General features: G+C 45.5%; 1 long non-coding RNA gene across 3 annotated transcripts in view; it reads right to left on the bottom strand.

Annotated features, from left to right (window-relative positions):
- LOC125920778 (uncharacterized) overlaps nt 1–25,827 on the bottom strand; it is a 93,579-nt gene that overhangs the window by 8,553 nt on the left and 59,199 nt on the right. The window contains exons 3-4 of one of the 3 annotated variants that reach the window (XR_007457192.1): nt 12,316–12,499; nt 11,404–11,707 (exon numbers count right to left, since the gene is read on the bottom strand). This is a non-coding gene — a long non-coding RNA (uncharacterized LOC125920778). Of the gene's footprint in view, nt 1–11,403; nt 12,500–25,827 lie in introns of all 3 variants that reach the window. The other 2 variants (XR_007457190.1, XR_007457191.1) reach the window with 2 other exon arrangements.

Raw genomic sequence — 25,827 nt, 5'->3', positions numbered from 1 at the left:
TCCTTTTTATTCTTATCTGTTTGGATCTTCTCCCCTATTATATCTACTTCAGTATTATTACCACTATTCATAAAAATGAATGGCCCTTCCAAATACGTGCTATAAAATAAACCCCTCAGTGTGGGGTTGCATAGATTTAGAAGAGAAAGGCTCAACTGAGTAATTTTATTTTGACAATCATGAGGGAAAACAAAATTTCCAGCATCTCCAACGACTGCTTTTTCTTCCTGAACCTGGTTTATTTAAATAGCTCATATCAGGGTGCCTGGGTGGCTCATTCAGTTAGGCCTCTGACTCTTGATTTCAGCTCAGGTCATGATCTCACGGTTCATGAATTCAAGCCCCACATTTGGCTCAGTGTTGATGGTGCGGAGCCTGCTTGGGAATCTGTCTCTCCTTCTCTCTGCCCCTCACCTGCTTGTGCTCTCTTTCTCTCAATATAAATAAATAAACTTAAAAAAAAAAAAAGTTTTCCTATCAACTTGAGTTGATTCTAGGAACCGGGCTCACGGGGATCCCAACATCCAACCCAAGTAGACGCATGTTGGTTTGCATCTTGGCCTCCAGTCTTACGATGGGCTGGTGGAATATTGTTTCATCAGATACTTGTCCCAGAGGCTGCAAGCTCGCTCAGGTTTGATAGTTGATGGAAGAAGCAGTTCATGTGTTGAACAGGCATTGCAGAAAGTCCCTCTGCAGTTCTAACACACATTTTTTGTCCTGTGTGTATCTGTTTTAAGCAAGCTCTATGCCCAATGTGGGGCTTGAATTCACAACCCTGAGATCGAGAATTGCATGCTCTACCAACTGAGCCACCCAGATGCCCCCAAGGTGTGTATTTTTAATAAGTGTATGTGAAGGGGGGATCTTTTCACATTACATCTCTTGAAAATCTTTAATTTGGCAAGGACAATGTCTCCATCAAAGACTGCTACTATCTTAGGTTGGCCTGGCTCATTAAAATATACTGACTTGGGACACAGAAAGGAGACAGAGGAGTCAAGTGTCACAGATCATGTTCCAGGGGAGACAGGAGCTGAGTTGGAAATGAGCCTGCAGGAAGTGCCCTTGGGATCAGGAGCAGCCGGGGAGGGAAGGGCCGGATGGGGAAGAGGGAAAATCTCTCTGCAATACCGTCTTTGGGAAGACCTCAGGTAACCCTGTGGTGAGCTCAGAGCTGAGCTGGTCTATCAGGACACGAGGGCTTATTGGACACTGGCTGCCCCGAGAAAGGGCTGGGCCTTTGGGTGGGACAGTTTTCTTCTGAGTGGGACCAGTGTCCAAAGAAGGCTGATGACTGAGAGCTGTCAGTCGACAACCTTCCCAGCAGCTGGGAGGAAAAATTCTCTAGTCCTGAAGGGGAAGTCAGAATCCACATGACCTTCTGCTCAACTTGGGCAAGCAAGCCACTTACCTCTCAGTGAAGGGGACCACCTACCTGGCCTGGAGTGGGTCCCAGGAAATATCTGTGCTTCTGGACTTGCTGCCTTTCTACCCTGGGCTTCCAAGATCTCTCTCTAATGAGGGGCTTACATCAAAGTTGAAGGGGACAGCCCTCCTGCCCAATCAGGCCTGTATATCTGATTTCTAGTGGCCTTCAGTGTTTTAAAGTTTTGTGGCTTTATTGCTAATATTCATAAAAGTGGGGTTTCCCCCAGATTCCAGATTTCTGTTTTTTCTTAAACAAACAAACAAACAAACAAACAAACCAGAAGATCTGACCGCACTCCCTTCAAGGCCAGTCACTGGACATGTCACAAGCCCAGCAATGTACAGAGACCCCCACCAGGCCGCTGGTCCCTGGGAGCAGGCCTCCCAAACCTGGAAGGTTTGGGCAATTGCTAGATTTTGAATAATGTTCAATTATTTGAACAAGGCTTCTAAGTTAACTCTCTCTCTCTTTTAATGTTTGTTTATTTTTGAGAGAGAACAGGGGAGGAGCAGAGAGAAAAAGGGACAGAGGGTCTGACGTGGGCTCTGTGAGGTGCCCTTGACAACAGTGAGACTAACACAGGGCTCGAACCCACGAACCATGAGATCATGACCCGAGCTGAAGTCAGAAGCCCAACTGACTGAGCCACCCAGGCGCCCCAACTCTCTTTTGCTTTTAATGTTAACAAATCAGATAACCTTTTATTAACACCAAAATAAGTGAATCTCTCAATTACACATACTTTGATAGGTCCTGAATACAAATTTATTGTATTTTTATTCCAGTAGTGAATATGAATTTTAAAATGAGAAGAAAGCCAGCCCAATGTGATGTCCCCCATCCATGAGAATCACCAAGTAATTGGTGCTGGTGGATATGGATAACACTCATTCTTAAAGGAACCAATGGCATTGACATCGCGACACATTAACACGAGTAATGACACATTTGTAATGGATGGAGGTCCTTAATATAAACCAGGCATAAGAAGTGTCATTTAAGGGGCGCCTGGGTGGTTCAGTGGGTTAAACGTTCGACTCTTGATTTTTGGCTCTGGTCATGACCTCACGGTTCGTGAGATAGAGCTCTGCGACAGGCTCCGTGCTGACAGCACAGGGCCTGCTTGAGATTCTCTCTCTCCCTCTCTCTGATCCTCCCCCCGTTGCTCTCTCTTTCTCTCTCAAAACAAACAAACAAACAAAAATAAATAAAAAATAAAATAACTGTCACGTTAAAAAAAATTACTCCTGGGGTGCCTGGGTGGCTCAGCTGGTTAAGCATCCCACTTCAGCTCAGGTCATGATCTCGCGGTTCATGGGTTCGAGCCCCGTGTTGGGCACTGTGCTGACAGCTCAGAACCTAGAGCCTACTTCCGATTCTGTGTCTCCCTCTCTCTCTGCCCCTCCCCTACTTATACTCTGTCTCCCTCTTAAAAATAAATCATTAAAAAAAATTTGTTTTAGGGGCGCCTGGGTGGCGCAGTCGGTTAAGCGTCCGACTTCAGCCAGGTCACGATCTCGCGGTCCGTGAGTTCGAGCCCTGCGTCAGGCTCTGGGCTGATGGCTCGGAGCCTGGAGCCTGTTTCCGATTCTGTGTCTCCCTCTCTCTCTGCCCCTCCCCCGTTCATGCTCTATCTCTCTCTGTCCCAAAAGTAAATAAAAAACGTTGAAAAAAAAAATTTGTTTTAATTACTCCTTCACTAAAGAGCACTGTATCTGCAAGTGCTTACTTGCTTACTTAAGTGGTAAGTAGGAGTTTTGAGGGGCTCCTGGGTGGCTCAGTCAGTTAAGGATCCGACTTTGGCTCAGGTCATGATCTCACAGTGAGTGAGTTCAAGCCCCATGTTGTGCTCTATGCTGACAGCTCAGAGCTTGGAGCCTGCTTTGGATTCTGTGTGTGTCTGTCTGCCCCTCCCCTGCTCACTCTCTGTCTCTCTCTCTCAAAAATAAACATAAAAAACAATTTTTTTAAGTAGGAGTTTTGATGTATTCCCTGGTAATTTGTGCTGAAATGTGTCTTATTCCAAAATATCATTTTGATTCAGGCACACAGCCTAACACTGACGCAACGCCTTCAGCTGTACTTGTCTTCACTATGAGGAGGCAAAAGATACTCTTGGTGTCCTTTGTTAATGGAACACAGATTTTGCTCAGGGGGAATATGTCCAACTCTGGCACATCCCCAGGGGATAGATCACGATTGAAGTCAGCGTATCAAGAATATCGATCTCATTCCATTTTGCTGGACAGTGACACTTCCAGCTTCCCTAGCAGCTACATTGGCCAAGTGTCCTGGTCTCTTTACTGACACTTTGGGAAATCTGCCGGGGTTCTTCTGAAAAAGAGAACGTGTTTCCTGATCAAAAGGGACAACTGCAAGAGGGGGACTTTCTGGTGCTCTTTCTCTTTCCTCCAGAGCCATCTTGAAACCATAAGGGAACCGTGACTGGAATGAAAAATCAGGTGAAATGAAAAATACAGTCTGGGTGCTGGGGGATATGGTTGATCACCTGAACCGTCCCTGGAAATGCCTACTCCCAGCCTTTTCACCGAGACAGAATGTATTATCTAAACTGGTTTTAGTTAGATTTTCTATTACGAGCATCTAAGAACATTCTTAATTGATGAAGAGCTCTGGAGGGCAAAATGCATTTAATATGACCAGAAATAAGTGATTTCCTTACAATTTAGAAAATGCCTTGCCCATATTAATAATCCCTCAATAGAGCTGTCTGCTTGAATTTTATTCTATTAAGTGCCTCTTTTCAACCCAGATCCTAGTTAGTACAGACTTCTTAGTTTCTCTGAAATATACTAGCATCTGAGTTCTTAATGTTTATCTAAGTAGCAAGTTAAGGACTTTTCTTCCACTCATTTTAATGTAACCGTTGGACAGTGCACTATTCCAGAATTCATTATTTTTTATTTTTAAAAGTTTATTTATTTTGAGAGAGACAGAAACAGCATGAGTTGGGGAGGGACAGAGAGAGAGAGGGAGAGAGAATTCCAAGAAGGCTCCACACGGCTTGTGTGGAGCCCCCCACACAGGGCTTGAACTCACAAAACTGTGAAGTCATGAATCCATGCTTAGGGTTCTGGGCATCCCTCTTCCTTAGAAGGGGTGAAAAGCAGCTCCTGGGTCAGACAGCTGGGTCTCAGGCCACCCTTTACCTCTCCCTGCCTGGGATGCCTTGCATGAGTCATTTAACTTCTCTTCCCTTTAGTTGATTTAACCTGTGGAACAGCTGTTGTTCATGTTTCCATGAGGGGCATGTTTGGGGGTGCTTGCCCAGCCCACAGCTCCTCCTTGGAGCCTTGCTGCCACCAATGGCTGAGGCAACCATATATATGCTATATAACCCTAATGAACAGATTATTGGACAGATGGGGCATGCCCAAGGAGAGCCAATACGTTTGATGGTCAGTGACCAAATGTATTCTCTGTCTCTTCGAAACCTGAACAAAGAGACCAGAGAATGTATTCTAAAAGATGATGATACCAGGCTGGGGCGGTCATCTTCCCCACAGAGCAGAGTGATGAGTCATCAGACAATGGCAGCCTGCTGAGGAAGCAGGAGAGCCATGCAGATGGACAGATACAAGGGCTAGAGACCATGTCTCTCTCCAAAGCACTAGAAAGACTGAGTCTCATCCTATCGCCTGATGGCTTCCAGATTCCCCTGAGGCTCAGTTGTTCTTTGCTTCTATGAGATGTCCTCAGCTCCTTCTAGTCTCCCCCCTTTCATTTATACTAACTCGTTTGTCTGTCTGATCCTTTTTTTTTTTTTTAGAGGAGGGGGGCAGGTGAGGGAGGGGCAGAGGGAGAGGGAGGGAGAGAATCCCAAGCAGGCTCCACGTCCAGCATGGAGCCCACGCAGGGCTCGATCTCAGATCACGACCTGAGCCGAAATCAAGAGTTGGACACTTGACTGATGGAGCCACCGCGGCACCGCAATCTGATCCTTTTAACTAAAAAGCCTTGAGCAGAAGAGAGTCTCACATAAGAGTGATGAAAGTAAGTAGCTTGAGTAGAACCAACTCATTTCGATTCAACAAAAGATCTGCCTCCTTCATGAAACCACTTTGGTGTTCCATCAGCCCCCCCAAAAGTACTTTCTGAGCATTCACTGTGGGTTCAGCCTTGAAGGTCTGATGGGATTTGGGAGGGTGGAGGAAAGGAGGTGATATAGCCAAAGACCCTGAAGCAGAGGTGGGCAAAGCAAGGGAGGAAGGGAGGAGTCCAGGGACAAAACCGAGAGGGGGTAGTTACGTAGAGTTGTCAATCTTTGTCTGCTTGACACGAATTCCTCTCCTTCTCCTAGCACTAGGAACCCTCTTTCTTAAAGAGAACCCATTCTGTGTGATCTGACAAGAGCTCGGTCTTCCTTCCAGAACCACCAGAACTACCAGCACCACCATGTGGCTGGGCACATGACCCTCACCAGCACATTCCAATCTCTAGGTCACTATAATTGACTGAGGGGCGGGCTCATCAGATACGATCATAGCCTGCTAGGCCAATCCAAATCTCCCCTTCAGTTGTGCTATGGAACCCCTGGGGGAATGACACTTGCTATAGACCCCAAGCCATGAAGAAAGCGTGAGCTGAGCTGTTGGGGATGATCCTGGCCTCCACGTGGAGAGATCTAGACAGTGAATGTGCCCTCAAGGAAAGCAGGGATCACAGATAAAGAGGGAGCAAGAAAGGAGTCTAGATGGTATCATTTGGGCTCCCGAATCCAGCTATACCTGAAGCCATTCACACCCTTTGATTGCTCTCTTGTTCAGTGTAAGCAATATTGCTCAGTTGGAAGAAAACAATATGTCTTCTTCCTTACAGTGGTTTGAGCTGAGTTTACACTGTGTAAGTTTGTTTGTTTGTTTATCTATTTATCTATTTTTTAGAGAGGGTGCAAGTGAACGAGGGGCAGCGAGAGAGAGAGGGCAAGAGAGAGAAAGAGAAAAGCGGGGCTCTTGATTTACCCAAAGTGGGACAGGAGCTCACCTGATGTGAGATCATGACCTGAGCCCAAGTCAGATGCTTATGGACTGAGCCACCCAGGGGCCCACCATTGACTGTGTAAGTTTAGACAAAAGAGGTGATTAGTGCTGCTTTAATGATCACTGCACTGTGTTTCCTTCCTGCTTTCTACTCCGCTCTGTGCTTGCCTCCCTGAATGCCAGGTGCAAACTAGAGAATGAAGCCGTGGCCAGAGCAGGGCTGGCACGCCAGCCTTCTGTCGACAGAGCACAAATTCAGTGTAACGGACTGCCCTTCGGACCACAAACATGTGCTAACGTATACAGCACTTCCCATCATTAAAAGTGCAAGGGGAACTAAGGAAACCAAACATTATTCCAGTGATTGATAAAACTAGGCTGAAGAAAGGATCCTCGGTCCCGGGTAGAAGAGAAAGGGTAAAAGGAAGGGAGGAGAAGACTGGGGGTGCAAAGAGAAGGGAAGCAGCAGAAGAAAGGGAGAAGAGAGCCAGCACAGGAGGAAAGAGGAAGAAAGAAAATTTCAGAAAGGAAAAAAAGAAAAAAAATGGGGAAAGCATCCACAACATTTAGGCCAAGACCCAGCTCCTCCTGGGCCTCCAGGGTCTCCTCCAAGGAAGGTATCCACAGGCAGGACCAGCTACACATTTGTGGGGCTGAATGCAAAACTAAAATACAGAGCCCTTGTTCCACACTGATTAAGCGTCTCAGGACAGCGACAGCAGAGCATTAAACTCAATGGGAGGCCCCCATGAGACTCTGCAGGTTGCCCCCATGGCCTGTCCCGCAGAGGAAGATGAACAGAACCAGGATTTTCAAGGAGTGTTTTGTAAGCCTCAGATGTTGCAGAAACTAAAGCTTCCTTTAACCTCCTAACTGGGGAGCAGGGCGCACGCCCCATTCCCAGAAGCCCAGATGAAAAAGCCCTGCAGGTAACTCCATTTAAATAAGTGTTGCCTGGGGTGCCTGAATGGCTCAGTTGGTTAAACATCCGACTTCAGCTCAGGTCATGATCTCATATGGTTCATGAGTTGGAGCCTAGCACTGGGCTCTGTGCTGACAGCTCAGAGCCTGGAGCCTGCTTCAGATTCTGTGTCTCTCTCTCTGCCCTTCCCCCACTCGCACTCGGTCTCTCTGTCTCTCTGTCTCTCTGTCTCTCTCAAAAATAAATAAAACATTAAAAGAAAGAAAGAAAGAAAGAAAGAAAGAAAGAAAGAAAGAAGTGTAGCTCAAATTTGCTTGACCATGGAAACATTTTTTCCCTAATTCTCCATATTAACGTCCCACAGAAACCATTTTTGCAAAATGCTCAATTATGATCTTGAGGTTCCTGGAGCTGGGGGTGGAGGCTTTAGCAATCACCCACAGGGGTGCTTCCTATCCTGAGATTTGGTGCTCTAGAATCTGCTCCACTTAGCCAGACCAGTGACAGCAAGGACTCTGTGCCACATGGTGGGGGGGTGATGGGGAAGGGTCGGGAGTAGCCCTCACAGTTTACTGTGGCTGCAACCTCCAGGATGAGAGACATCAACTCCTCTCCTCTCCCCTCAGGCGTAATTTGAATTTACTCAAAATGTTACCTCTTTGCTAATGTCCAACCTCCCCTCAAATTTTTCAAAAGGAGCTCTGTGACAATATGTGGGCCAGGGACTCCTTGGTTATAGCGAATAAATACAATGTTTATAGAAACCTTGCAATCTCAGATAATGGTATTCAAAGTGCATCATTGTATTTGGGGAGAATTTATGTCCAGAACTATGGGTTCTGGTTCCTGATAAACATTAGCTAACTTTCAATCTTGTTGAAAAAAAAAAACAACAACAAGGTTTAATACAGAAGAGAACCCTGGTAGTCTTTTTGCTTGTCCATCCACAGTAGGGTAAAGAGGGAGGGATTAAGGGGGCGCCTGGGTGGCTCAGTCAGTTAAGCTTCCAACTTCAGCTCAGGTCATGGTCTCGTGGTTTGTGAGTTCGAGCCCCACTTCGGGCTCTGTGCTGACAGCTCAGAGCCTGGAGCCTGCTTCGGATTCTGTGTCTCCCTCTCTCTCTGCCCCTCCCCCACTCACACTCGGTCTCTCTCTCTCTCTCTCTCTCTCTTTCAAAAATAAACAAACAAAGGGGCGCCTGGGTGGCTCAGTCGGTTGAGCGTCCGACTTCCGCTCAGGTCACGATCTCACGGTTTGTGAGTTCGAGCCCCGCATCGGGCTCTGCGCTGACAGCTCAGAGCCTGGAGCCTGCTTCTGCTTCTGTGTCTCCCTCTCTCTCTGCCCCTAACCCACTCGCATTCTGTCTCTGTCTCTCTCAAAAAATAAACATTAAAAAAAAAATTTAAGAAAAAAGAAAATTCATTTCCCACCATTGACCTAATTTATGAACTTCTTAGGATCCATTTCCTCACTTTAAAATGGGGAGGTAAGCGTCCGACTTCAGCCAGGTCACGATCTCGCGGTCCGTGAGTTCGAGCCCCGCGTCAGGCTCTGGGCTGATGGCTCGGAGCCTGGAGCCTGTTTCCGATTCTGTGTCTCCCTCTCTCTCTGCCCCTCCCCCGTTCATGCTCTGTCTCTCTCTGTCCCAAAAATAAATAAAAAACGTTGAAAAAAAAAAAAATTTAAAATGGGGAGGGACGCCTGGGTGGCTCAGTTGGTTAAGTGGTCTACCTCAGCTCAGGTCACGATCTCCGGATTCACAGGTTCAAGTCCTGCATGAGGCTCTGTGCTGACAGCTCAGAGCCTGGAGCCTGCTTCGGATTCTGTGTCTCCCTCTCTCTCTGCCCCTCCCCCACTCACCCTCTGTCTCTTCCTCTCTCTCAAAAATAAAAATAAACATTAAAAAAAAAGATGGAGGGATTCAGAACTTCAAGTTTGAATCTCATTTCTGTCCCTCACTATCTTTGTTGCGCTGGACAAGTCACTACATTTTCCCCTCTGTGCCTTTATTTTTCCAATCTGTGAATTATGAAAGTTTTTCTAGCAATGAGATAATGCATGAGAGAGCCCTCTAAATATCAAGCCGCTGCAAGCCTTGCTAAAGCACCTCTAACTTCCCCCTTACAAGCGTCAAGAGCCAGATTTCCACAGTGAGGCTCGAACAGATGATTTGAACATCAGAAATAAAAATGGTTACAAAAACATTTACCGAGAATCCCCCTCATTGGTCGTTTTGCTTGCGGGTTCAAACTATAAGTAGATGCTATGGAACAGGCTTACTTTGGAGATTGTGAAAGTTAACTTGGCTCGCGTCCTTTCAGAACCTATCAACGGGTCCGCAAGGAAATCAGTCCAGCGGGGACTCTTAGAGTGCGTTGGTGACACCTGCTGGCTAGGGGTGGTATGGCAAGTGTTATCTGCACACACAAAGGGAGGTGGTCTGCAACCCCTAAGTGGGGAATCTGGGAGACCTGGGCTGGAAAGGAATCTTGTAACCTGGATCCTTGATGCTCCAAGTGTGGTCCTTGGGCCAGCAGTCCTGGCATCGCTGGGAGCTTGCTGGAAATGGAGAATCAGACTGCATTCTTATGAGATCGTCCAGGTGATGGTATGTGCCTCAGAGGGCAAGAAACATGTTCTGGAAGATTTAATCTAGTGACTAAGAGCTGAGAAACATACTTTACTGGGGCGCCTGGGTGGCTCAGTCGGTTAAACATTCGACTTTTGATTTCGACTCAGGTTACGACCTTGTGGTCATGGGTTCAAGCCCCCCATCTGGCTCTGCGCTGATAGTGCAGAGCCTGCTTATGACTTTCTTTTTTTTTTTAATTTTTTTTTAATTTATTTTTGAGACAGAGAGAGACAGAGCATGAATGGGGGAGGGGCAGAGAGAGAGGGAGACACAGAATCGGAAGCAGGCTCCAGGCTCTGAGCCATCAGCCCAGAGCCTGACTCGGGGCTCGAACTCACGAACCGTGAGATCGTGACCTGAGCTGAAGTCGGACGCTCAACCGACCGAGCCACCCAGGCGCCCCGACTTTCTCTCCCTCTCTCTCTGCCCCTACCCTGCTCGCTCTCTCTCTCTCTCTCCTTCTCTCAAAATATACAAAAAAACTTAAAAAGAAAAGGAAAGCTACTTTATTATTTTTTTAAGTTTATTTATTTATTTTGAGACAGAGCGAGCACATTCACATGCAGACAAGTGGGGGAGGGGCAGAGAGCAAGGGAAAGGGAATCCCAAGCAGGCCCAAAGCGTGATGCAAGGCTTGAACCCACGAACCACGAGATTGTGACCTGAGCAGAAATCAAAAGTCGGCTGCTTACCGACTGAGCCACCTAGGTGCCCTTACTATTATTATTTTTTAAAGATTTAAAAAATTAATTTAATTTTTAAAAGTAATCTCTACATCCAACGTGGGGCTCAAACTCAAAACCCTGAAATCGAGAGTTGCACGCTCCACTGACCGAGCCAGTCAGGTGCCCCTAGAAGTAGAAAGCCACTTTAAAGAAATTACAAACAAAAAAACCAAAAAACAAACCAAACAAACAAAACAAGTAGAAATAGCAACTCACGGAAAGTTTAGTGCTACTGCTGCACCTGGTCAAGCCCTGTGCCACACCAGGGAGTAAACTAAGGCCTCCCATGCTCCCCCTGCCCGCACCCCCGCGATGATCCTGCTTTTCTTAATTATATTTTTATCGTACTTCCTACTTATTCTCTTGAAGGCTTTTTTCCTTCCACAGGATCGTTGTTACAATTTTATAACAAAATGACCCAGGGAAACAGGATTCCCACTGCAGAAAATTTGCTTTAATATCTTATTTTCTGAATAACTGTCTTAGAGTGCCTTGGTGGTAAGCAACAGAAATGAATTCTGGGTGCAACATAAGCAATAAATAAGAAGTACATAAGTAAGTCAATAAATAAAATTTATTGAATGGATATAGTTTATAGAACAAAGGAAAAGCTGAACAATGAGGTCTTGGAAAGGACAGGAAGCAGGGTACACGAGAAGCTGGCATTTCCAGGCAACACGTTTGGGACCCACCTGTGCCACATGTTTTCGGCCCTTGTGTGTGTTGCCTGTCAGCATGCAAATTCTCAGGGCAGAGGGTCTGTTTGGCTTAGCTCGGTCCATGCTTGGCCCTTAGAGAAGGAAGGTCAGGGCATCTTGATGTCAGGACTCATCAAAACAGTATCTGATGAGCGTATCTGGGTTCAGCAGGTGTCACAGTCAGCATGTGTTCCGATTGTGTGGGTGTGGTAATACCCATGTCATTCCAGTTGTTATACACTTTGACTGTCACCCCCGGAGAGGGGTGGATCCCCAAAAGAAAACTGAAGTGTTTTAGCTGAAAAAGACGGGATGAATAAAAGGCAGGCAAACCCAACAGCTGTTCCCTACGCACATCTGTATTGTGAAATAGACAGGCACCAGGGTCCTGACTGAGGAGGAGAAAGGGAACATATTTACTCTAAAACCCATGGGCTTATTATTCCAGGATGTATCTGTTTGGAACCGCTGATGCACACGATCGGGGTGTTCAGCAATTTCTGGATGATCTTCGGTTCTTCATGTCAAATCTACTTTCTAGCACATCACCAGATGAAAACAGAAATGAAACGGTCAGGAGGGGCCTCTACCCTGCCAGGATCTTCCGGCATCGGTCTCCCTTCTGACATTCTAACGTATTCATGGGAAATGTTACACATATGGTGAGGGTCTTTTGTTTCTCTTTGTTAAATAAGAGAGAGAGAGGAAAAAAGAAAAGGATTGCATAGCTATGAAACATACACTCTGTCACCAGAGCCACATCACAGTTCTCTGGAAAAACACTGTGCGGGAATAAATAGCTGTAGTCCCATGGCAACATTCAATTGAACAATGATCGGAGCTGAAAGATGTTCTTTGGTTAGAAATTCATGCTTACAAAGGGATACCATCTATCGAGTTACTCACCATTAATTGTGGATAATAAAGTCAGTCCACAGCCAGGGGAAATGAGTCTCAATCAAGCAGCCTTTCTGCCTCCTCGGAATTTTGCAACAACTGACCGATGACGTCCTCATAAAGTAAAATGAATGAAGCTGTGTATCACAGACAGGACTCAATGGCATACTGGTCACCTTACAAAGCTTCTTACCTGGAAGAAAGCATTTTTTTTTTATGTTCTGTGCATTGATCACACTCTCTATAGAGCTAATAATCATAATCATAATCATAATAAATATAGTATGAGGGAAACAATGCTATGCCCCCCACGTACTTCCCTTTGACACGTCTCTATAAACCGTGCTGTTACATTCATTATGTCTATTTGAAGTCTTACTTTTCTGCTTCAAGACTGTTTCATGAGGTAAAAGAATCTATTTTTGTGTTGTTGGGGAGATTTGGCATCTCAGGCCCAAGCAACTAGCAAATGCACGTTTCTTGGAATCCTCCTGTTGCATCTTGAAAATCCAAGTGATTTTTGCATTCTATGTCATAATCTATCCTTGTATATTTTTAAAAACATGTTTTAAGTTTATGTATTTATTTTTAAGAGCAAGAGAGAGCACAAGCAGGGGAGGGGCAGAGAGAGAGGGAGACACAGAATCTGAAGCAGGCTCCAGGCTCCGAGCTGTCAGCACAGAGCCCGACGTGGGGCCTGAACCCACAAACCATGAGATCATGACCTGAGCCGAAGTTGGAGGCTTACTCGACTGAGTCACCCAGGTGCCCTATTCTTGCATATTTTCATAAGAGACTAATGTTTCCTCCCAGATTCTGGATGCACATGAATTCTCTAGGAAGTGGCAGCAGCAACATGATCATGGTCACCTGACTGAGATGGCTCAGTGTGGAGCAAAGGGATGGGGGTTCCTGTCCTGGCTCCATCACCCTGTCCCAGGGCGAACCTGGCCAGGAACTCGATTTCACTGCCCCCTCAGTTTCTCTACTTGGACAATTAAGGTGGCTGATTTCTGGTACACTGCCTAATGCAGCTCAAAAAGCCTACCATCCCAGGGCACCTGGGTGGCCCAGTCCGTTGAGTGTCCGACTTCGGCTCAGGTCATGTTCTCACAGTCTGTGGGTTCGAGCCCCTCGTCAGGCTGTGTGTTGACAGCTCAGAGCCTGGAGCCTGCTGTGGATTCTGTGTGTCCCTCTCTCTCTGTCCCTCCCCCACTCACACTGTCTCTCACTCTCTCAAAGAATAAACATTAAAAAACAATTAAAAACAAAAAAAGAAAAGAAAAGCCTACCATCCTGGTCATGTTTCTTGTGACTCTAGGGGTAGAAAAGGAAGTCAAAAAGAGTGACCAGAAAGCCACCACCTCTCTCTTCTTTAATACTTATTTATTTTTGAGAGAGAAAGAGAGAGCACGTGAGGGAATGTGTGCGCACAAGCTGGGGAGGAGCAGAGGGAGAGGGAGAGAGAGAATCCCATGCAGGCTCTGGGCTGTCAGCACAGAGCCCAATGTGGGGCTCGAACCCATGAACTGGGAGGTCATGACCTGAGCAGAAATCAAGAGGCAGACGCCTAACCAACTGAGCCATCCAGGTGTCCCGAAAGCCACTACTTCTATGTTTAATATATCTGGGCCCTCTCAGAAACTTGCATTGGAAACTTTCCTTTAGAACTCCCATTTCTGGGGGGGGGGGGGGGGTGCGCCTGAGTGGCTCAGTCGGTTAAGCGTCTGACTTCGGCTCAGGTCATGATCTTCCGGTTCGGGAGTTCGAGCCCCGCATCGGCTCTGTGCTGACATCTCAGAGCCTGGAGCCTGCTCACACTCTGTCTCTCTCTCTCTCTCTCAAGAATAAATAAACATTAAAAAAAAAATAGAACTCCCATCTCTGGTCCACACACTTTGGGGTAAAGGTCCAGAAACCGAGTCCTTGAACTGAAAGCCAGAAGTGCAAGAAAAAAGGATCGGAGACTTTATCCTTTAAATACCAAATCCTTGATTAGGCCCCCTTCTGCCATCCGTTCTGTCTTTATCTGAACAGAGCAGTGGTTGTGGGCACCAGCCTGCCGGCCACAGAGCACGTCCGTTTCGGTCTGGTACTGTTAGTGCTTGCGGGCTGCGATGGCGGCTTATCAGGAGCTCGGAGGGATCAACGCCATCCCAGGCGATTGAATTAAGATTGGAAAATATCTTGACAGGCTGGAATAATGGATGAAATCTAACATTTGAAATTTCATCAGGATAAAGTAAAGTCTGGCCCACAGGTTCGGAATACCAAGTGTACAAAAAATAGCTGATCTCACGAAACAGGCCTAGAATGTTCAGTTTACTACAACGTCCATCTGTACCAAACCCATCAACAGGGTGATTCCCCGCACCCACCCAACTGAAGCCAGCGTGGGGTGGGCTTTGCTGAATGAAGTTCACCAAAGCCAGAGGAGAAGACTCTGCATCATCCTCTGGTCGTGTCGTTAGAGACATTCGTGTCGTTAATGTGACGTGAGTGATAGGAAACAACGCGGACGAGGCCACGAGGGAAAGACAGACTCCAGGGGGGCGAGCTGTGACTGTACACAGTCTTACTATTATTGCTAAACTAGTTTTGGGCCACCTGGGTGGCTCAGTCCGTCGAGCGTCCGACTTCAGGTCATGAACTTGCCGCTCATGGGTTTGAGCCCCACGTCGAGCTCCACACGGAGCCTGCTTGGGATTCTCTCTGACCCTCTCTGTCTCTGCCTTCCCCACCTGTGCTTTGTCTCTCTCAAAACGAATAAATAAACTTAACAAATTTTTATTAAAAAAAATAGTTGTGATGACCCCCCTGAAAGTTCTTGAGGATCCCCAGGGGTCCCCACAGTTTTGAGAACTACCACCTTATGGCTTCTCTGGCTTCAGGCATCTCATCTAACCTCAAAGCAAGAAGATGAGAAGAAGTGGACAGGTCACACTGCCCTCTTACCAAGAGAGGAAAAGCTTCCCTAGCAGTTCTTAGCTGCTTTCCTTTGTGGCTCACTGGCCAGCACTGTCCCATGACCACAATTAGTTGTTGTCCAATATGAAAGCAAAGACCAAAACCAAACAGATGTGTTTTGAAGTTTGGAAGGCAACAGAGACAAACCAGAGAACAGAATAACAAAAAATTTTAAATCCATAATCACTTTTTTTTTCAGAGAAGTAAGAAGACAATATTGGGTCCCTAAAATAAAAACAATATACTAGGGGGGAGCCTGGATGGCTCAGATGGTGAAGCATCCAACCCTTGATTTTGGCTCAGGTCATGATCTCATGGTTTGTGGGACTGAGCCCTGTGTTGGGCTCTGGGTTGATTGTGCAGACCCTGCTTGGGAGTCTCTCTCCCTCTCTCTCTGCCTCTCTCTCTTTCTTTCAAAATAAATAAACTTAAAAAAACCCACAATATTCTATTAAAAATATTTTATACCTGAAATAAAAACCCAACCAATGCACTGAGAGATAAAATTGTGGAAATATCCCAGGGGAAAAAAATGACAAAGCAAGTAAACAGAAGAGATCTGATAAACAAACAAACAAACTAAAAAACAACAACAAAAAACTTATAGAGGGTAAATACATGAGTTGTCATCATCCAAATCATACAAATTGTAGCAAGAAGTGAGAAAATAGAAATTACCACAGAAAAATTCAAGAAAATGCTCATGAACTTGAGTCTTCCAAGGATGGTTCAGGAATTGAGAACTGAATATCCTGGTACAAGAGCCTACTGCACACCCTGCAAGAAGGCGAAAACCTCTACAAGACATGTCATTATGGCATTTTCAAATTCTGCAGACAAAGGAAGTTCCTGAAGGCAGAGAGAGAGGGAGAGGGAACCAGAGAGACAGAGAGAGACAGATTTTGAGACAGAGACAAATCATATGCATGAGAAATTTGAGAATTAGGTTGATCATGTATAGAATGTTGGGTTGAAAATAATTTGACTTCGAGGTACCTGGGTGGCTTGGTTGGTCGAGCGCATCTGACTCTTGAGTTTAGCTCAGGTCATGATCTCATGGTTCATGGGTTTGAGCCCCACGTCGGGCTCCACACTGCCAGCGTAGAGCCTGCTTGGGATTCTCTCTCTCTCCCTTTCTCTCCTCCCCTCCCCCGCTCGCTCTGTCTCTCAAAATAAATAAATAAACTTAAAAAAAAAAAGAATTTGCCTTCAGAATTTTGAAGACACTGCCTTGCTGTCTTCTAGCTTCTGGAATTGCATCCTGAGTTTTGTACGTGAGCTCTCTCTCTCTCCAAACCTCTCTCAAAAATCTCTCTGTCTCTGTCTCTCTCCATATATATATCCTGTTGTTCTTATTGGTTCTGTTTCTCCGAGTGCCACATAATGAACCAGGTGACAAGGGGAGGATGCGTACTAGGGACTGTTAGGAAAAAGAAATTCTTACAATCTTCCGGAAGAGCCAAATCTTGTACAAAAAAGGAAACACAGCCATGGTAGACCACTTGGCTTTCTGATAACTGACATTTTGTATAATCACAGTAAGTAAACTCTGAAACATCAATTTAACCCCAAATCATCATGTAACTATTGGAATGAGAAGAAAAGAAAAGAGGAGCAGTAAATGCTTTCAAGGTGCTAAATAAATGATCTTCTTGTACATTAGGACCGTGCTCAAGACCAAATATTTGTGTTCCCCTCAAACTCACATATCAAAATTCTAAGCTCCAATGTGCTAGTATTAGGGGAGGCCTCTGAAAGACTCTGTCCTCATGAATGTGATAAATGCCCTATAAAAGAGACCCAGGGAGCCCCCCCTCTCCCTTTTGTCTCATGGGCTTCAAGTGAGCTAACCAAGTTCTCACTGAACTTGCCAGTGACATGATCTTGATTTTCCAGCTTCCAGATCTGTGAGAGATACATTTCTGTTAATTTTTTTGTTGTCTTAAACACATATTTATTTTTGAGAGAACGCAATCAGGGAGGGACAGAGAGAGGGGGGCACAGAGGATCCGAAGCAGGCCCCGCACTGACAGCAGAGAGCCAGATGTGGGGCTTGAACTCAAAACCACGAGATCGTGACCTGAGCTGAAGTCAGACACTCAAATGACTGAGGCACCCAGGTGCCCCAAATTTCTGTTGTTTATAAGCCACCCAGTCTGTGGTATTCTGTTACAGCATCCCTAATGGACTAACGCAGACCCAAGAGACAATGTCCAAAGTGCAAAGTAAAGAAGTAGCTGTATTTGAAACACTTATAAATGTCCTGGGCCCAGCAGTGGGAGAAAGGGGAGGGTTAGAGTATGGGAGTCTAGATAAAACAAGACTGGCTGTGAGCTGGTCGTGACTGATGGGTCATGGGTGATGGGTACATGTAGTTTGTTATAATGCTCATACGCTTGACATTTTTCATAATAAAATTGTAAATACAAACATAAACAAAGAAATAACAGTATCAGGGGTGCCTGGGTGGCTCAGTCCGTTGAGCATCTGACTTCGGCTCAGGTCATGATCTTGCAGTTCATGAGTTCGAGCCCCGTGTCGGGCTCTGTGCTGACAGCTCAGAGCCTGGAGCCTGCTTCAGGTTCTGTGTCTCCCTCTCTCTGCCCCTTCCCCGCTCATGCTCTGTGTCTCTCTGTCTCTCAAAAATGAATAAACATTAAAAAAAATAAATAAAAAGCAAAAAGAAAGAACAGTATTAGGTATCTACCAGAAGAAAGAGTTAAAAGTCTAGAAAGAGATGCTCTGGGGTGGGACTGGCCAGAGTAGGGAGATGCTGATTTCACTGTTGTGAACAAATACGTAGTTTTAAAAATTGTTAAAGGAGGGGCGTCTTGGTGGCTTGGTCGGTTGGGCGTCTGACTTCAGCTCAGGTCATGATCTCGTGTTTCTTGGGTTCTAGCCCCACGTCGGTCTCTGTGCTGACAGCTCGGAGCCTGGAGCCTGCTTCGGATTCTCTGTCTCCCTCTCTCTCTGCCCCTTGCCTGCTCATGCTCTGTCTCTATCTCTCAAAAATAAATAAACATTAAAAAAAATTGTTAAAGGAGAGGGATGAGTCACTTTTCAAGACTAGGAAACCACTAGGTGGAAAACACAGGAATCAGATTTTTCCTTGCTGTAACAGAGCATTTGCTAACAAGGAAACTGTCCAGAATTAAATGGGCTGGCTTGGAGGATGAACGGTTTAAGAAAGGCAGGGTGGGAAGGTGGCTGGCTGGCTCAGTTGGAAGACCGTGCAACTCTTGATCTTAGGGTTGTAAGTTTGAGCCCCACACTGGGAGTTAGAGATTACTTAAGAATACAAAAATCTTTTCTTTTTTTTGTAGTTAGTTAGTTAATTAATTCACTAATTTGTTTGTTTGTTTGTTTGTTTGTTTGTTTTGAGAGAGAGAAAGAGAGGGAAAGACTCGAATGCACGACCCCGGAGATCAAGAGTTGTATGCTCTCCCAACAGAGCCAGCCAGGTGCCCCAAGAACTCGGTTTTTGAGAGACTGACCCAGGTGGGTGACGCAGGCTGTGGCTGTGGAAACACTGCTTCTCCATTTGCAGCCAAGCGACTCCTGTGGATTCAACCCCCAGATCCTGGCCTCAGTGTAACTCTGCTCTCAGGACTTCACCCCACTAATGAAGGCTCTGAGGAGGACTCACGTGCCCCTTTGGAGGGTGTGTGGCCACCAATGCCACCGAGTTTGCCAAAGCAACGTCTCCCTGCGGCTCTGCGTCCCTCTTCCTTGCTGCTGCCGACTGCTTTTTTCAGACTCTTAATTCAGTGCTGTAGGAACCGAACACAGCAGTCGGCTTCAGGAACCTTACTGTTGCCATGGGTTACATGAATTCAAAACGAAGGATGGAACCAAAACAGGCCCTTAAATATCAGCCCTCAAGTGGGAAGCTAAAAGAAATGCTCCAACACCTTAAAAGAAATCAGGCGACGTCATGACAAGGGACAAATACCGGATACAAAAACAGCGGCAGCAGCCAGCCGGATGGTTGCTGCCTAGAGCTGCAATTTGTTAACAGCTGCTAAAAATATTCTCTCTATGTGGTGCTTGCAAATCCATGGCAAATACTCAGAGAAATGAGAATGAATGTCTTGATCTTTAGCCTTGTACTATCCAATATGGCAGCCACTGGCCACATGTGGCCATTGAGCACTTGCAATGTGGCTGGCCTGAATGAAGATGTGCCATAAGGGTAAGGCCATCGTGGGTGGGTAGCGGAATAGGTGTCAGTCTTTGATCTCACTTATCAAAATAAACTCCTGAAGGATTAAGAGTTAAAAGCAGAAGCATCTACAGGAAACCAGGTGACTTTTGAGCATGAGCAACAGAAGAAATCGCAAAGAGAAGGACAGATTTGACTACAAAAAATGAAAAGGTTTAGCTTTTTTTTTTTTGACAAATATTAATTTTAAAAAGGAAAAGAAACCCAGTACCTTCATGCTGGGTAGGTACTTTTAGAAATATCCTCTCTTAAACAAAAAAGAAAGAAAGACAAAAAAACCCACATTTTTACTGAAATATTTTTTGACAAATACCAATTAATTTTTTTTTTAATTTTTTTTTTAACGTTTATTTATTTTTGAGACAGGGAGAGACAGAGCATGAATGGGGGAGGGTCACAGAGAGAGGGAGACACAGATTCTGAAACAGGCTCCAGGCTTTGAGCCGTCAGGCCAGAGCCCGACGTGGGGCTCAAACTCACGGACCACGAGATCATGACCTGAGCCGAAGTCGGCCGCTCAACCGACTGAGCCACCCAGGCGCCCCTGAAAAATACCAATTTAAAAACCAAAAAGAAATGACCTTCAGGATAGGTAGGTACTTTTATTTTGTTTAATTTTAATGTTTATTCATTAAAAATTTTTTTTTAAATGTTTATTCACTTTTGAGAGAAAGAGAGAGAGAGAGGACGAGCAGGGGAGGGCAGAGAGAGAGGGAGACACAGAATCTGAAGCAGGCTCCAGGCTCTGAGCTGTCAGCACAGAGCCCGACGTGGGGCTCGAACCCATGAACCACGAGACCATGACCTGAGCCGAAGTCGGAGGCTTAACTGACTGAGTCACCCAGGTGCCCCAAGGTAGGTACTTTTAGAAACATTCTCTTTTAAAACAAACAAACAAAAAACATTTTTTATTGAAATGTAATTAACACCCTACTAGTTTGACACATTCATTATACATATTGCAATATGGTTACCACCATAGGATCAGCTAACACCTCTATCACATCACATAATTATAATTTCCTTTCTGTGGTGGGAACAATTAAGATCTAGTCTCTTAGCCACTTTGAAGTTTATAATATAATACTGTTTATAATCCCTATGTTGTGCATTAGATCTCTAGGACTTAAATGTCCACCAGTTGCTAGTTTGTAAAAAGCTTCAGCTTTTATAAAATTATAGGTATAAATACAATTTAAAACCACATAAAATGGGAAATAAAGATCAATAAAGATCACATATAAAGTACACAAAAAATTGATGATGTTCTAATGCCCCAGTAGTAGAATGAACAAGTCCCAGAGGAAATACAGATGGCTAATAAACATTAAAGTGTTCTTTCCTACAAGTAATCAAAGGAAAGCAAATTAAAACTGCCATTAAAAGTTTAAAAAGTTAAATGAAGGGAAGTTTAAAACACTGTTTATTATGATTCAAGTTAACAAACTTTTGTTTTTGATGGAAGTCATACACAGCTGATGGGAATGTAAACAGGGAAAAATCCCTAGAAAGCAACTTGCAAAATAGATCAAGAGTCTAAAAGAGTCTAAAAATGTTCTACTCTTTGACATGGAAATTTCACTTCTGAGAAAATTAACAGACCGATTTATGTGCAAGGATGTCCATATGTTCACTATTCATAATGGCAAAATAACTGAAGCAGCTTAAAATATGCAAATAAACTATCATACCACCATAAAGGAAAAAAAAAAGTGCTATAAGCACAAAATGCAAACTGGGTTTCAAAGACTCAGTGTGAAAAAAGAATATGAAAAGATCACATTAATATTTTTAGATTGATTCTGTGCATTGGTCGGTATATTTCGTGAAATATTGAGTTATATAAAAGATCTCATTATAGGGGCGCCTGGGCGGGTCAGTCGGTTAAACATCCGACTGTTGATTTCAGCTCAGGTCATGATCTAGCAGTTCACGGGATCAAGCTCTGCGTCCAGTTCTGCTCTGACAACAGGCAAAACCTGCTTGGGATCCTGTCTCCTCTCTCTGCCCCTCCTCTGCTCACGCTCCCTCTCTCTCTCTCTCTCAAAAATAAATAAACATTTAAAATATGTATCTCAGGGTGCCTAGGTGACTCAGTCAGTTAAGCAACCAACTCTTGGTTTCAGCTTGGTTCATGATCTCATGGTTGGTGAGATCGTGCCCCGTGTTGGGCTCTGTGCTGACAGCATGGAGCCTGCTTCGGATTCTGTCTCCCTCTCTCTCTCTCTGCCCCTCCCCTGCTTACGCTTTCTCTAAACAAACAAACAAACAAACAAACAAACATTTTTTAAAAAAATAAATAATGTATCTCGTTACAAATTTGGTTATAATACCGGGTTAAATAAATTGCATGTAGCATGCATTACTAAAATTGATGACCCCTATCTCTTTTTTAGTGTGGCTACTTGAAAAGTTAAAATTCCATATGCAGCTAGCATTCGTGGCTCACATTTGTGGATCGCACTGAATGTCTCTGGGATAGCGCTGCTTGAGATCTATGGGCAAATCCTCCAGACGGTCATCCCAGCCCCATGGCCTCCCCAGTTGTCCCCCTACTCCAGCCCCTCCCTTCCTCTTTGCTTCTCTACCTCTTTTCTCTTCCAACAGGAAACTAGCTCACTTCTACCATTAAATGGGAAAAATAATAGCTAACATTTTTTAAAGGCTCTACGTGCTAAGTTCTTTACCTGTCTTATGTCCTGCAAACCCTCTCCCCCACAACTATCCTCCAAGGCAGGTAACATTATGGCACAGAGGGGTTAAACTCTGTGCCCAAGGTCATACAGCCAGTAAGCAGAGAAGCTAGGCTTCTCTGGTAGCGTGTCTCCCAATCCGTCCGCTCTCTACTGCACAAGAGAAATGGGATATTGGGAAATCTTAATAGAAACCCCTTTGGAACAATTGACTGTGTTTTCCCATTTGCACTGCCAGGTTGCCCTGGGGAAGATGTTGAAGCTTAAAAGCTAATGGCAGGTTCCTGAAATGCACCCATCAGTGCTGTGGACGGCATTGTGTCTCCTGAGTTGGTTCACTGCAGCTGAGACAGCACATTTCTGATAATTTCTTACACATTAGGAGCCTACTGAGGAGGCTTTTAGCCTCGGAAGATGTGAATAAGCAGGTTCAAATCAATAAAACAGGATGTAGAGACTTCAAGTGACATAGGACAAAGGGATGACTCAGTCAGGAGGGGACAGGGATGCTAGGCTGAAATGTGGTGGATGCAAGGAAGTTAGAGGCATATTGTATAGGATAAAAGATCCTCAGGTCTTCAAGAGGGAAATATGTAAGATGTGTGAACGATAAAACCACCAATATGGGGATGGTTGCAAATTGCATTTATACAAGAAAATGTAACTACTGACCTGGTGGTCCACCACAGCCAAGTGTCTTAAGCTGTGAACTCAAACCACGGTGCCTCATCCAGTGGCAAAGCTGGCTGCTCGTTGATTATAAGGGAAAATATTTAAGTACCCGACGTGGCAAAGGATTCACTTCTTATGTGTTTTAAAGCGGACAGCAGTGTTATCCCAATAGTGAGCTCCCTGTCTGCACCTGTCTCCTGTGAGAAAATGAAGGGGGGGGGGTGTCAGTGTCAGCTCTGTGTCTTGTCCCCAGAGCTCCCTCATCTATGCCTGTGGCCTGGGACCCCGAAGGGAATGCATTGTGCACAGGGACATGTCTGTCCCTTGTTTCCAGGCAGAAATGAAATGTGAGAACAAATGGCTTCACGGATGATAAAAGAGAATCAAAGGGATCATGATAAGGTCAGATGACGGTCAGATGGCAAGAGAAGGTGATACGAAAAGGGAACCCAAAGCTTTGGAGATTTTGGTATCGAGATGCAATGTTGTGGACAGAGGAGAGCCTTGAATCAAGGTACATTGGGTTTAGAACTCAGAGTTGGCACGTAGAAGCTTATGGGAGACCGTGTGGAGTTTTTTTTTTTCTACACCGACAACCAATTCTCTGCCACCTGGATGTCCAACAATTCAATCCCTTCCTGATACTATGCATGCAGCTAAAGGGCTGACGTTATCTACCCACAGTGAAAGGGCTCAGTCCCACTTCGGATGCCAGCTGTAAACGGGAAGTCCAGACTACTCATACTTCTGCCCGGCTGACTACAGATGTGAGGTTCCCATACTGCCTTCACCCCCACCTCTGGTTTGGCAATTTTCTAGATCAACTCACAGAAGCCGGGGAAAAAAAAAAACTTTACTTGTTTTGTTGATTTATTATAAAAGGATATGATTGGTGGCAGTTGGAGTGGGAGAACTGGTGCTGGAACACAGCAGCTAAGGCCCCAGTCATCACGGAACAGAGATAAGCAGTCACCTGGATGCTCTTCCCAAATCCCACCCCAGAGAGTCTCTGAGTTAATAAAATGACTAGTTTCGTGTTGCTGTTTTGGGGTTGGTTTCTTATGCGGTCGTGGATAAATGGACCCAGGTGGTCCACCTTCAGAGTTATAAGGATCAGAGATAACATGGAAATCACCTAATCTGGGGCCTGACATACAGCAAATCTCACAAACGGTAACTCTCATCTTCATTATTGAAAATGAAAGGATTGTAATCTAGTAGCTGTATTTGCCCCATCGATCTCCTTTGCCCCACCCACCCCGGCCCCACACTCCGAGGAAATCTCAGAGTCAACTCAGAGGAGCCAAGACCCTCCTCCGCAAGCTCCAACCACTGTCTTCCACCCAGAGGTGGCAGGTGAGGGTCTTTTTAGGTCTGTTTCGCTGGTCTCAAGCCAGCTTTATGTGAAATCAAGCCCCTCTGCCCCCGGCTTCATTCTCTTGTCTTTTGGGACCCCAAATCCACTTTGGCCCGGGGCTGACCCTAAAATTATTCTGCAGGTTCTCTGTCAACCCAGGTCCATCAGATCCTGCAAAGTGGGGACGGCCAGGTTGAGAATGGAAATAACTTTCCCTGCTCCCTCCCTAGCCCCTCAGTTTGCCTCAGCAGGTGGAATCCTGCCCCAGCATCACATAATTTCTCTGTGCACCGATCTGCCAAGGACGCTAGGAGCAAACGTTCTCCACCCTCTCTTGGGGCTGTTAGGCAGACAAGACCCCACCTACTCCCTTGATGGTGTGTCTCAAACAAGGTGTATCTCTGGCCAAGTAGCTCTTCCTCTGATATTTTTTCTCTCCAAGCCGAGTTGTGAAACACACGCAGTAACACAGACCTGGAGTCCAAGATCAAACAAACCAAAGCGAAGTTCGTAACCATGGAAATGAACTGTTGCATCAGATGATTGCTGCATTCAGATGAGCGAGGCCCAGGCATTTCCTCTGCCTTTCCTGCTGCCGGCCACGCCACGGGGAGGGGGCTGGGCGGTGGTGGAGGGTTATCTAGTGCACGCTAAGGCTGGGCAAGTATGTGAGCGCTGGACTCGCCAAAGGAAAATGCAGGCACTGCCCCCAAGTTCTATGGTCCACACTGAAATGTTGAAAGGTAAATGCATTTTGGGAGTGGGGACATTGTGATTCCACATAGTTCAAGTGAATACATTTGCGTGTGTGCACTTGTTAAACATGTGTCATGATGTGTCACGAGCCAGGCACTGCCCTGAACATTACAACTGCATTACATCCTTTTATCCTTAAAACAACGACCTGGGGTGCTCTTATGGAGCCCACTCTACGGTGAGCTTACCATTCTACGGTGAGCTTAGAGGGTTAATCCAGGGCCACAGAGCCAAAATAAGACAAAGCTGGGACTTGAACTCCATCTGTCCAACTGAAAGTCTAGCCTCCCAATTCCCAGCATGTACCACATCCTCTACTATAAATGCCAGGCACCAGGCCAGCTGCCGGGACTACACAGAAAAACCCCAGTAAGCTCCATGGACCTCTACTGTAACCCTATTCGGAATGATGTCAGGAGCTGTGCAGAATTAAAAAAATGAAATGACTAAGACACAAGAAGATAGCTCACCGTATAGCAGAGAAAGAAACAACCAATCTTTAAGACTATTGTTTAAAATGTCACTGGGGCGCCTGGGTGGCTCAGTTGGTTAAGCTGCCGATTTCAGCTCAGGTCATGCTCTCAAGGTTCATGAGTTGGAGCCCGGAGTCAGACTCTGCCGACAGCTCGGAGCCTGGAGCCTGCATCAGATTCTGTGTCTCCCTCCCTCTCTGCCCCTCCCCTTCTCGCACTCTGTGTCTGTCTCTCAAAAATAAAATAAACATTAAAAAAAAAGTGTCATGAAAAATCCCCTCCCAGCTCGCCCCACCCACCCCGCCTCCAATCAGAGAGCCCTCAGGCAGTCAACAGCAACCATTCAGGACATTCCCTTAGCAGGAAGGAACACTCCAAAGA

This window comes from Panthera uncia, chromosome C2 (genome assembly GCF_023721935.1).
Source record: "Panthera uncia isolate 11264 chromosome C2, Puncia_PCG_1.0, whole genome shotgun sequence".
Taxonomy (NCBI): domain Eukaryota; kingdom Metazoa; phylum Chordata; class Mammalia; order Carnivora; family Felidae; genus Panthera; species Panthera uncia.
Note: the sequence above shows the minus strand (reverse complement) of the source record. Positions and strands in the feature narration are given on the sequence as shown.